This window comes from Cavia porcellus, unplaced genomic scaffold, assembly GCF_034190915.1.
Source record: "Cavia porcellus strain 051 isolate PalLab524CR breed Dunkin Hartley unplaced genomic scaffold, mCavPor4.1 scaffold_9, whole genome shotgun sequence".
Lineage (NCBI taxonomy): Eukaryota > Metazoa > Chordata > Mammalia > Rodentia > Caviidae > Cavia > Cavia porcellus.
Window position 1 is genome coordinate 74,926,619 of NW_026947492.1, and position 13,234 is coordinate 74,939,852.

Genomic DNA, 13,234 nt, shown 5'->3' on the forward strand with positions numbered 1-13,234 from the left:
TCATTGTCACTGACAATAGTTATGGTATTTTTGAAGGAGCTCTAGTTCTTACTTTGAGTGTTGTTTTTGGTTCCAGTGCAGAACTCTCAGCCTACTGGCATGCATCTTTCATCCTGCTGACATAGACTTTTCAGTTTTCAGCATTGGCCTTGGGCCTTCTAAGCATAGCTCGCTTGGTGAAACAGAATTGCATGAATTGTGGACTCTAGGCCTCCAGTCAGACTTGTGGAGGGCATTCCCATGGATTCCAGGTCTTCAACTAGACTCATGCAGGACACAACTGTGCGATTTAGGCCCTCAGCTTGGGTCTTAGTATGTGGACAGATTTTCTACACTTTCTTTGTATTTGACCCCTTGGGTGACCATTATAAATAATACCATAAATCATGTGTCCTGTATTGTCTTGTTTTTCTTGCAGTCTCTGACTACAATAGTTTGTTAAACATTTTGCACAGTAGCCAACCTGTGAAAGTGATGCAAATATCCACTGAGAGATGATAGATAAAAATAAGTTACATAAGCATATATATGGAACATTATTTGGTCTCGAAATTGAAGAAAATCCATCTAGCTACATAGAATGACCACAGAGAAAATTGTGCTAAAAAATAGACCAAACACAGAAGGGCAAATTTGGTATGATATCCTTTGTAGTATAAATCTAAATCAGATTGACTCATAGAATCAGACAGTGGAATGGCAGTGCTCTTGATCTGTGGGAAGGGTTGGTGAAATGTCAATCAAAAGTGAATTGTTTTGGATGTCATGATAGGTAAGCTGTAAAGATCCACTTATCATCACATTGAGCTATTATCAATACTATAATGGATGCATGAAATGTAATTGAGAAAATAAAACTTGTTAGTTCAAATAATAGTAATATAATAATAATAATAGTGAAAGTAGGAAGTCACTTTGAGAGATGACTTAATAGGTAACTGGAAGGATTTATTGCATAGATAGTGGTACTAATATTGTGTCTGTATGTGTATCTACAGAGCAATGAATTTGTAGATATAATGCATGGAAATTTTGAATGTCACTTGTACTTCTAAGAAGTGGCCTTAAAGATGAAATTACTATACATATATATGAGTTAATTGCATATATACATATTATAAACACAATGGAAGACATGTATCTGACATATGCTGTCACTGAAATATACATAAGGAACTGAGACTCACTATTTCTAAGTTAATGAAATTTATATAGAGAGACTTCAAAAAAGATGAAATACTAACAGCCAATACTATATGTAAATTTACACAACTTTGGCCATCATCAGGTACTTTCAAATCAAAATCACATTTTACCAGTAATGGACAAGAACAAGTAAACCACATTGCGATGATGAGAACCCAGATCTTGTCTTTAAGTAGCTCTCAACAGTGTTCTGTGCTGAGCTGGACATGGGATCCCAGGATTAACTGTAACATGGAGCCTTCTAGGATTTATGGCTACTTCTAAAACACTCAGAAATAGGAAAAATAGCATGCTAAGTTATGAACTTTAAATGGATGTCATTAATTTTAAATCCTCCTGGTTTTAGGTTTCGAAGCAACCAATGGTGGATTTTCACAAGTACTTTACTGTTGATTAATAGAAAGAAGTTGCTCTGTGACAAGTGTCACCAGAAGAATTACAACACAAATTCAAAAGCTGGAATGGCAACATTGCATTATTTATATGGTTCTTAGCTTCTCTAACAACTCAGGTATGTCCATAGGAAGGGACCTTTCTGTCTGCTCCAAGTTCAGGGAAAGGAATGCCCATTTGAGAGGGGGTGATCCCTATTTCATGTCTCCAAACAAATTCTTTTAATCAAAGAGGATAATTAATTCCTGGAGAGAAAGAATAGATGCATTAGGATCTCTCAATCTTTATTGAAACCATATTAAATAGTCTTACACAAGAGATGAAATATTGTTTGCTACAGTTCACACATCCAGAACAACACTCATCCTGAGTATGTGAACAATTCAAAATTTTTCTTGCAAATTTCTGTTTTCATTGTTGCAGGATCAGAGCTACAAAATTAAGGTCACTTTTCTATGGTATATTAAGAGAATCCAATCTAATTATAAATGAAAGTTTTCTCTGAAAACATTTTTAGGCTTTTGATAAGAATTTTTGTCTTAAAAAATTAAAAAAAAAGAATTTTTGTCTTTTGATTAACAATGGCACTACCTTGTGGATTTGATATAAAATTTTTGAAATAATTTTTTGGCATGTGCACAGTTTCACTCTTACTGAAATAATTTTTATTGCTTGAGATCAATTTGAAGATGGAATGGTTCTACAGGTGTTGAAATATCATTGAAACTCTCTATTAGGATGAAGGTAAGTTTAAACTTTTCTGCTGCTTATTTTACAATATTATTTTTCAAATAAAGCAATTGTTACATTTGTCAAAGAGTCATAGGATATTGCACTCTCACTTGAAGGACTTCAAAATAGCTGGTAAATATCATTAACCCAATTTTAGATTGAACAACCTGAGACTCAAATACAGCAAGAAATTAAAAGACTCATTTCTCTAAAGTCAAAAAATACCATTTTGTCATGAGAGATCTTGTTTACTAACCTAAATTAATCTTGATTAACATTGAGCGAACTTCAAAACAGAAAACATCTATATAGTAAGTCACAGAAGTACTCCATCTGTGAATTCAAGCCTTAATGTGAATCAGTGGCCAGGAAAATTCCCTGTAAATGTAAGATAGTGGGGACTTCTCCTAAAATTATGACATAGGAAAATATTTATTTTATAGCTTAAACTATCAATTACGTTTCTTTGTTGATTGCATGCACATATATATAGACACAAATATGTGCCCAAAATTTATTTTATGCTTTCAATTCTCATAATAAATGTAAAGCAGTATTCTCGATCAGAGTTTCTACATAATGAAGCAGTTGTGCAAAGTGCTAGGAAATATATTCACACAAGAGAAATTCCAAATTGAGTAAGAAGGATGTTAATTTCAGCTTCTTGATTTTCTCACTCTTAAATCAATATACTGCACCACTCTGACCAAGGTTTTTAAACAACCTCAGCAGAATCTGGGTTCACAAAATGAGATGAGGAACAGGTCAAGATTGATTTTATTAATACTTGGAATATGAAATGCATCATCACTTATCTATATAAAGCACCAAATTTCCTTTCACTTGTCTATATAAAGACCAAATTTTAAGTGGGAATAAAATACTAATCATGATGAATGTATTAAACAAGATTATATTACCTTTTTTTGTTCTAACATGACAGTATGTGGCATATAGGTTAAGGTTAAGAACTTAAAGGACAATATAAATTAGAAATTGGAGAATAAAATGTTGGTAAACATATATAAGTGTTTGTATGTATATGTACACTAGATAGACAACTATATTACTTATCCCTCTTAGTCCAGCAAAAAGAACAGTTTGTGCTGTCATTGTTTGATTGATCACTTCTGTGTCTAGATATTTTAACCCAAACAACTAGTACGGAGATAAATATATGCAACATACTAAAGTATTAATTCCCTGATTTTTTTCATTTTTGAAATTCTGTATCATTTCTATACTTTTTTTGTTTTACTTTTTAAAACAAAAATTGAAGTATAAAAGATAAAATAAGGATAACTTGATTGTCATTCTTGGCTATGCTGTGTAGTAGCTGCCTTTTCTGATGCAGGAAACTGAGATCTTTGGGCTTCTCTTCAGGTAAAATAATTTTAATGTAGGTAAAATATGGTAGTGTTAACCAGCTAGCATGTGTTTAGTAGGAATTAACCTGGTAACTATCTACAGAAATACTTAGAATACATGACATGTTCAACAGGTATCTTATTATTTTCACTGACACATTAATAGTAAACATTAATCAGTCTCTGAGAGTCCTTCTTTATCAGTAAAATAGACTAAATATTATAAACCATACAAGTTTCACTAAATACTAAAGGGAATAGTGTGTGAAAAGGACCTGATGCATAAAATAAAAGTAAAAATTTTATTACACTATTAACATTTATACATAAAGAAATGTATTTTTATAATAACTCTTTTATACTTTGATTGCATTATCCTCACTGTGGCCCTGCCAAGCTTTACATGAATTGTTACTTATTTTCAGAACTTTTGCTCCTGTGTTTGAATTCCTGATATCACTACACCTCACTCAGGCATGAGAAAGGAAATCATTGACTACAGTAATAACGAGGATTTGCCCTATATCAAGTTTCATGTCATCTATCCCTGACTTAAAGTTATACTACAAAGTAATTGTAGTAAAATCAACATGGTAGTGGAATCAAAACAGAGCTGAGGATCAACAGAATAGATTAGAAGACACAACCACAACTACAAACACACACAACCACCTTATTTTTGATAAAGGGGCCAAACATGTTCACTGGAAGAACGACAGCATCTTTAATAAATGGTGTTGGAAAACCTGGCTCTCCACATGACAAAAACTAAAACTAGACCCATGCCTATCACCATATACTAAATTAAAATCTGAATGGATCAAAAATCTGAATATTAAAACAGAAGCACTAAATCTATTGGAAGACAAATTGGGTAGAAACCTTGAAGACATAGGGGTTGGTAGAGAATTCATGAACAGGAATCAAACCGCACGGAAAGTACTTCCCAGAATCACCAACTGAGATCACCTCTTACTAAAAAGTTTCTGCATGTCAAAAGAAATCTCCAGCATAGTGAAAAGAAAACCCACAAACTGGGAAAAATTTTAGTGAACTGTCCCTCAGACAAAGGACTTCTATCTAAAACATATAAAGAATTTTTAAAAAATCAGACCCCCAAAATTCAAAGATCCAATTCAAAAATTGGCACCTGAGATGAATACACACTTCTCAGATGAAAAATTACAAATGGCAAATAAATACATGAAAAAATGTTCATCATCATTACTCATTAGAGAAATGCAAATTAAAACCACAATGAGATTCCATCTCGCTCCTGAAATAATGACCAGGATCAAGAAAACCACCAACAACAAATGTTGGAGAGGCTGTGGGGAAAAGGAAGTCTCCTACACTGTTGGTGGGAGTGTAGACTGGTACAACCTTTGTGGAGGTCAGTCTGGAGATTTCTCAAAAAGCTGGGATTGGAAGTCCCATTTGTTCCAGCTATTCCACTTCTAGGCATATTCCCAGAAGAACTGAAAGCATCATACCACAGTGACATATGTGCACCCAAGTTTATAGCAGCACAATTTATAATAGACAGATGTTGGAAACAACCTAAGTGTTCATCAACTGAGGAATGGATAAAAAAGATGTGGTATTTTTATATAATGGATAATTACTCAGCTATAAAGAAAGATCACATTGAGATATTTATAAATAAATGGGTGCAGCTTGAGCCCATACTTGTAAGTGAAATAATTCAAACTCACATGTATAAATACCGAATAGTTTCCCTAGTGTAAGAAATGGTAAAAATACCTAAAAGAATATGGTAATCATTATTCTTCATTATATTGCTTTGAAGCCTCATAATGTTTTCATTAGTTGGAATGGTCCTATGCTGGATTGTATGATTTTATTTTCTGTGATGGTATCAACAGTTATTTTGAAGTAAATAAGAAAGAAAACAAGAGAATATAATAGCTATTGCTGATATAATTTTATCTTATTTTGAAGTCCCATGAACCTTTTGTTCTTCTGTCTTTATTGATTTATCGTGTTGTATCTTATTGGATTTTATTATATGTGATAGTATAAGCAAAAATTTTTATAGACAAGGAGATAATATAGAAACGATTGTTCATTTTCTGTTAGCTGGTTCTAAATACCCTGTAATACTTTCATTTTGTTTAATGGTTTTACCCTGTCATGTTGTGTTTGATGCTATAATATATGAAGTTATACTAAAATATTTCAAGGAAAGAGACACTATGGTAGCTACTCTTATGTCGGGGTATCTTGTGGTGAAACACTATATTGCTTAAATTGTTCTGTTCTGACCTGTGTTATTATGTTGTTATGTCCTCTTTTAATCTCCTTTTTCTTTTAATTTTTTTAATAAAAAACAAATTTCATGTCATCTTTCTATCTGAATTTTCTCTATTACTTTCAAAGCACCCATTCATTGATCGCTATGTTAGTCCTTTCTATGTCCTTTTGTAGATAAGGCTGCCATTTTGTTTGAAAAAATATTATTGTAATTTAGCTCTTAAACATGTCACTTAAATGTATATGTGTCTAGTCTTCTGTGTGTTTACAATAATGCCATAATAACCTCTATAGAAGAAAAACTCAGTAATACATAGCCATTTGCAGCTCATCATTTTATCTCAGCAACAAAACTGAACCAAAACAAATAAAACTAGCAAAATTTATACAATTTTATAACTTATTAGGATGTAGGCATTTATTATTTACTAGGATAAAGAAGTTTAATAAATTAAATGATGTGTTAACCTTTTTCAGGTATTATAAATATTTTCAAAACTAAGTATGTGGCAAATAACAATGTGACAGAATTCATTCTGTTGCAGCTCACAGAAAATTCAGAGATGCAGAAAATCATATTTGCTATGTTTCTGCTCATCTAAAACATCTCCAACATGGGAAATATGCTCATCTTTATCACCATAGATGTTATCCCATTATGGAAGTCCCCCATGTACGTTTTCCTGGCCCATCTCTTCTTTATTAATGCCTGCTACTCCTCAGTCAGTGTTCCAAATTTGATTATAGATTCACTTCATAAAAAGATCAGCCTGTTCAATGCCTGTATGACTCAAGTCTTTGCAGAACATCTCATTGGTGGTGTTGAGGTCATCCTTTTGACTACGATGGCCTATGGCTGCTACGTGGCCACCTCTAAGCCCTTGCACTATGAAACCATTATGAATTGGAGAGTGTGCAGCCTGTTAGTGGGAGTGTCCTGTGTGGGAGGCTTTCTTCATGAAACCATCCAGATTTTCTTCATCTTTCCTCTTCCCTTCTGTGACCCGAATGTCATCAGTCACTTTATGTATGACCTGAACCCTCTGCTTAAGCTGGCCTACACTGATACCCACACTCTGGGATTCTTCACTGCCAACAGTGGCTTCATCTGTCTGTTAATTTTCCTGCTTGTGATGGTCTCCTACATAGTCATTCTCTTCTCTTTAAAGACTCACAGTGTGGTGGGGAGGCAGAAAGCCCTCTCCATCTGTACTTCCCACATCATGGTGGTTTTCTTGTTCTTTACACTATCCACATTTGTGTACATGAGACATAAAACAACAAAGCAGCTGCTACTTTCTATACCATGATAACTTCCATGTTAAATCCTTTGATCTAAACTTTGAGAAATGCTCTGATGAAAATGATACTAGGAAATATTTTGGTAGGAAAATATTTCCAGGTGACAAATAAATGTCTCTGGAGCCCCAACATTATTTTCAAAGTTTAAAGGTTCTAATGGACAATTTCCTACAATCTCACCAAAGAATACTTGGAGAGTTTACAGAAAAATACTGTCACTGAAAGATTTTGCATTTTTGGTGCAGAAAAAAATTGACAGTGAAACCCAGAGTCACTTTTTATATATTTTAAAAAATTCCATTCAATCAGAGAGCTTAGTTTAGCCACTTCCATCATAGAAGGAAACAGACTTTCCTTGTAACAAATACAAAGAATAAAACTTGTTAATATTAAAGAGGCAGTGTCTATGACAATAAAAAATGCAAATCACAGCAGTTATGCTCATTTTATTTTGTAAGAACACTGATGGTAGGGAAATTCTCAAAATACATATTGGGCTGAATCAGAAACCACAGTATGACTGACTTTTCAGACCATGCTCTGATATGGTCATAACCATTTACAAGACAAGTTTTTGCTGGGCACATTGTATATGGTAGTTTATTATCAGTCCATAAAATCTAAAAGTGCTCATTAGAAACTTTTATGATTTTACATTTCATTTTGCTGGTCATTTTTTTTTCAAGGAACAGTATCCTATTTGACATGAATAAGCTTAATTATGGCCATGATTGGCTTGAAAGCCACACAGAAGATTGGAGACCTCTCTTTTTAGTTGCGGTCTGATGAGTTATTGTGATCTTGCCTTGAGTAGCAGGTCTCGCTGCTTTTTCCTGTTCTATCCTCGTCTCTGCTTCCCTCAGCTATGACTTAAACCCTGCTGTCCCAGCACATCCTCTGTCATCATGTCATTGACTTGGGATAAATATTCTGAACCATGAAGAAAATTAACCCTTTCTCATTTGAGTTGAACATAGGTCCTAGATTTAATAAATTATAACAGTGAAGTGTTTCAATTTCTGTAATTACACCCTATGAAGTGTTCTGAAAGCCTCTGGAACTGGTTTCCAAGAAGGTTTTGGAGAATTTTAGGAATGAAAGGCAGAGAAACTGCATGTTATAAGCAGAGCTAAATAAATGATATGCTTCATAGCTGAGACAACCAGAATCCTGATAGGAATGTGAACAGCAAATGTTAGGTTCATGAGGTTTAAAACAGGAAGGACTCTGCTGGCAGCTGCACTAGGGAAAGAACAAAAATAGATATTTAGAATTTTCACATGTGCAAAACTTTGCAGACTTCTGAGAACAAGGTCAGTTGACTGATGTAAAAAATTCAAGGTAGAACTAAATTCAGACCATGCATGGGAACTGCTAGCTATTCTCATACAGATGATTAGTGAGAAAGGGTACAAAAAATCAGAGCAAAAAGTTTTTTAAAACTTTAAATATTGACCAAAATAAACTGTTTGAAATGTTGTTGTTATTAGAAATGCAATTCCTGAAGATTAGTGCCATTCAAAATAAATCAACTGCTTTATACAATAATATAGAAAAGAGGCTTTGAGAGCAGTTAAAAAATCAGCAAAGCCCCACTAGTTTTAGCTGCGGGAAATGTGTCAAACAGTGCACCTGGACCTCTAACTGAGAAGGGTCTCCCCAGAAAGTGGTTGCCTGGGGTTCTTTCATGTTGCTCCAATTTCCTGACATTCAGCATCCGCTCCACTCCTGTTCAAGGGACCTGATTGTGCCTCCTACTGACAGAAAACATAGATTTGGGAGATGACATCAAGAACAGACTCAGAGATAAGGTGGTTAGCGGGATAAAAAGAGTTCAGTCAATGGAATGAGTAAGCTTCAGTTTGTCCAAAGTGTGCCTAAGACAAGGAAAAGATAACTAAGTGCTAGAACTGTGCTTTTTCTCAATGCAGTGGGGCTCTGGTTATTGACTCACTTCTCATTTCATGATCATTTATTGAAATCCCACTGCGTATAAGGCACTATGCTGGAAACAAAGTGAGAGGGTAATTTGTGAAACATCAGTGAGACTGGAGCAAGAGAAACAGTGAAGATTTACAAAGGTCCAGCTACGCCTAGAGGAGGGAGCTGCGCCGAGCCATGGGAACCTGTTCTGGCCTTGCTGACCACCTTCCCTCATCCAGAGGGCACACTGCAGCTGACCTGCCTGGAGTAGGGAGCTGGGCTGAGCCATGGGAACCTGCTCCGGCATTGCCTGCAACCTTCTTTTGGCCTGGAGAGCACCAGCACTACTGCCACCATCTGGAGAGGGAGCAGCCCTGCTGAGGAGGTTTGAGGCCTACGTTGTCCATAGGGGAAACTTCTATCAGCCTGGGGAGTTTTGCCATCCAAGGAGGTGGATGGTTACACAACATCCAATCCCGGGGAGAGTATGAAATCCTTGCCCTAGGGGGTTTGGGGCCTGCTGGGCTTGTGGCCACACTAGATTGGGCTTAGTGGGATTTGGGCCTGCCTGCACCACATCAGTTGGCATTCTTTCCATCAGGGGGACCTTTGCTGCCAGAGGGGAGGGGGAGCAGTGTAGCTTGAGGAGGCTTTAGATCTACCTGAGAAGAGCCTGGCAACATTCTTTTAATCCTGGGCCTCCCTGACCAAGGATGGAGCTACATACAAGAGGAGCCCCAGGAGCCCAGGACATAGGAGACAATTTCCAACATGCCCAGGGGAAGCTTTGGAACAACACTTGAAACATGGAAATATAGGAAAATGACAAAATGAAAGACCAAAATGCAATTTCAAACATCCAGCCCATCCCAAAAAAACCCTAGGACCCATGTACATAGAAGAAAATACATGCCATATGCCTTAAATAACCAAAATAATAATTGAATAGTAACTGAAATAAAGAAGCAACTCAGGGAAACTTTAAAGGAATGCAAACTAGACATAATCTCCCAGGTAAAAGAAGAAATGATAAAAGAAATGAAAGAGATGCTAAACATATCTAAAGAAGACACAATTAAAAATTGGAGGAACTAAAAAAAAGATAGAATCCCAAGATGAACAATATAAGAAACAAACAGAATACATAAAGCAGATGGAAAGAGATATACAGGAAATCAAAAATTCCATTGAAAATTGTAAAAACTGCCTCAATGAAAGTGAAGATGGAATTTCAAACCTCGAAGACAAGATTGTAGCCAGTGAGCAGGAAAGGAAAGATCTTTTAAAAATAACAAGAAATCAGGAAATACCAATTAAACAACTGCAAGATGATGCAAAGAAAAACAATATAAAGTCTATGGGGATAAATGAAAAAGAAAAGGAAAACATAAAGGATGTCAAGAGGATATTTAGAGAAGTAGTAGCTGAAAATTTCCCAAACATGAGATTGGAAACAGATATTAGAATCAGTGAAGCATATAGAACTCCAAATAGCCATAACCAAAACAAAACTACACCCAGACTAGTAATAATCACCATGACAAAAATCCAACAAAAGTATAGAATATTAAAAGCTGTCAGAGAGAAAAGACAGGTAACATATAAAGGAAAGCCTATTGGAATAACAGCAAAATTCTCAGCACAAAAAATAAAGTCAAGAAGACCATGGAGTGATATATTTCAGATCCTAAAGGAAAATGATTTCCAACCTAGACTGATGTACCCTGCAAAACTGTCCTTCAAAATCAATGGAGAAATAAGATACTTCCATGACAAAGAACAGCTGAAGATCTTCATGATTATCAAGCCAACCCTGCAAGGAATACTGAAAGACAATTTAGATACACTTAGGAAAAAACCACTAAACAAAACAGACAATTAAACAGAACAGAAAAATAAAGATGCAACAGCAAAAAGATAACATGTCAACAATAAACCAACATATAACAGTTATAACCATTAATGTAAATGGTCTCAATGTATCAAGTAAAAGAAACAGATTGGCAGAGTGAATCAAGATACAAACTCCAACCATATGCTGTCTACAAGAAACCCATCTAATCCAAAAGGATACTCAAGACTGAAAGTCAAAGGATGGAAAACAATACTTCATGCAACAGGAACTCCCCGCCAAAAAAAGCAGGGGTAGCTATTCTGTTTGCAGACAATGTGAACTTCAAACCAATAAGGATCAGAAGAGATAAATAAGTTACTGAATACTGGTTAGGGGAAAACTTCAAAAGGAAGAGATAACTATTTTAAATGTATATGCACCAAATTCCAGAGCACCCAGTTAAATAAAACAAGTGTTAACGTTAGTGAAAAACCAAATTAGCAGTAATACAATCATAACAGGAGATTTTACACACCATTGACACCAATAGACAGATCAACCAGACAGACAATCAGCAAAGAAATAACAGAACTAAATCACACCTGTGAACAAATGGACTTGATAGATATATACAGAGTATGCCACCCAACAACAACAGAATACACATACTTCTCAGCAGTACATGGGACATTCTCTAAAACAGACCACAAATTAACTTACAAGAACATATTTAAATCAATGCAAAAGAGTTGAAAGTGTCCCTTGCATGTTATCGGATCATAGCAATATGAAATTATAAATTTTTTAAAATTTTATTTAAAAGGAAAAAGAGAAAAAACAAAACAAAGTGGTGTAAGGGTACAAGTAATACAGAACTACAAAAAAAAAAAAAAAACAGTAAGAAATCACCAGTTCACAGATTACATATTATCATCTTAGAGATAGTTGCTCAAATCACAGTATCAAAGCATACAAACTGGACATTCAAACAGTGAGACTGCAAACAGTTGTGTTCAATGATCCAACCAAAAACATTAATATGGTCAGCTATTTAACACCCCTAAACACACTTGCTGTTGTATCCTTTAGAGCTCTTTTTTTTTCTTCTCTTTTTTACAACAAAATTTACACATTTTGGGTTTTATTACTCCTTAGTTCTTATTACTTTGTTTTGGTGGGGGGAGAGAATAAAGTCAAATATGGCAAAACAAAGCTGTCAGTCAAAACCAAGGATAGACATAGCACATGATGTAAAACAGAGTACAAGGTTATCAACAGTGGTTATCAACAATGTCTCTTGTTTCCTTAAAAAGAATTGTCTATCTCATTAGATATTATAAAGTTGAACAAAACAGTAGAGAACAAGACCAATAAAACTTAAGTATTGTAAACATTACAGGACTTCCAAAGGAGATAATAGACAAACCAGAATGGGCATCTTAGTGAATCTTATTGCCTTCAAAGTAGTTGCCTATACCCTCAAACTTGATACTATCATACAGAATGGAACAGAGTCTAATCAGTCAAAACAAGATAGTGGGATTATTACAGGACTTCAAAACAAGTTAATAGGAAATCAAAAAAAGTTACTATTATATATCCTGCTAATTTTTTTTATTTTTCCCCTTAATTAAAAAACCATAAAAAAACTAAATAATTTTTTAATGAATAAGGGAGAGATTGAGATAAAAGAGGACATAACAATATAAAATACAGCTCAAAGCATGATTGTTTCAGCAACCTAGTGCTTCACCACCAAATAACCCGACTTAATAGTAGTTACCATAGTGTCTGTCTTTTTCCTTGAAATATTTGAATAAAACTTCATACACTATAGCTTCAAATATTTCCATATCAAGAAGCCCAGAATAAAGCCTTTCTAATTAATAAGAGAAAACTTTATAAGGCTTCAAGGCCACATAATGGGGAATCATGATTACCACATATTTTTATATATTTGAACCATTATTTACATTAGGGAAACTATTCGGTATTCACACATGCAAGATTGATTTATTTCACTTATGAGTATGGTCTCAAGCTGTGCCCATTTATTGATAAATATCTCAATGTGATCCTTCTTTATAGCTGAGTAATACTACATTGTATAGAAATACTACAGCTTTTTTATCCATTCCTCAGTTGATGGACACTTGGGTTGTTTCCAAGATTTGGCGATTACAAATTGTGCTGCTATAAACAT

The 13,234-nt window shown here is 34.7% G+C and overlaps 1 pseudogene; it reads left to right on the forward strand.

The window, feature by feature from the left end:
• The first annotated feature begins 1,353 nt into the window (after nt 1–1,353).
• Nucleotides 1,354–7,422, forward strand: LOC100713696 (olfactory receptor 4C13-like; annotated as a pseudogene).
• Nucleotides 7,423–13,234: the final 5,812 nt, after the last annotated feature.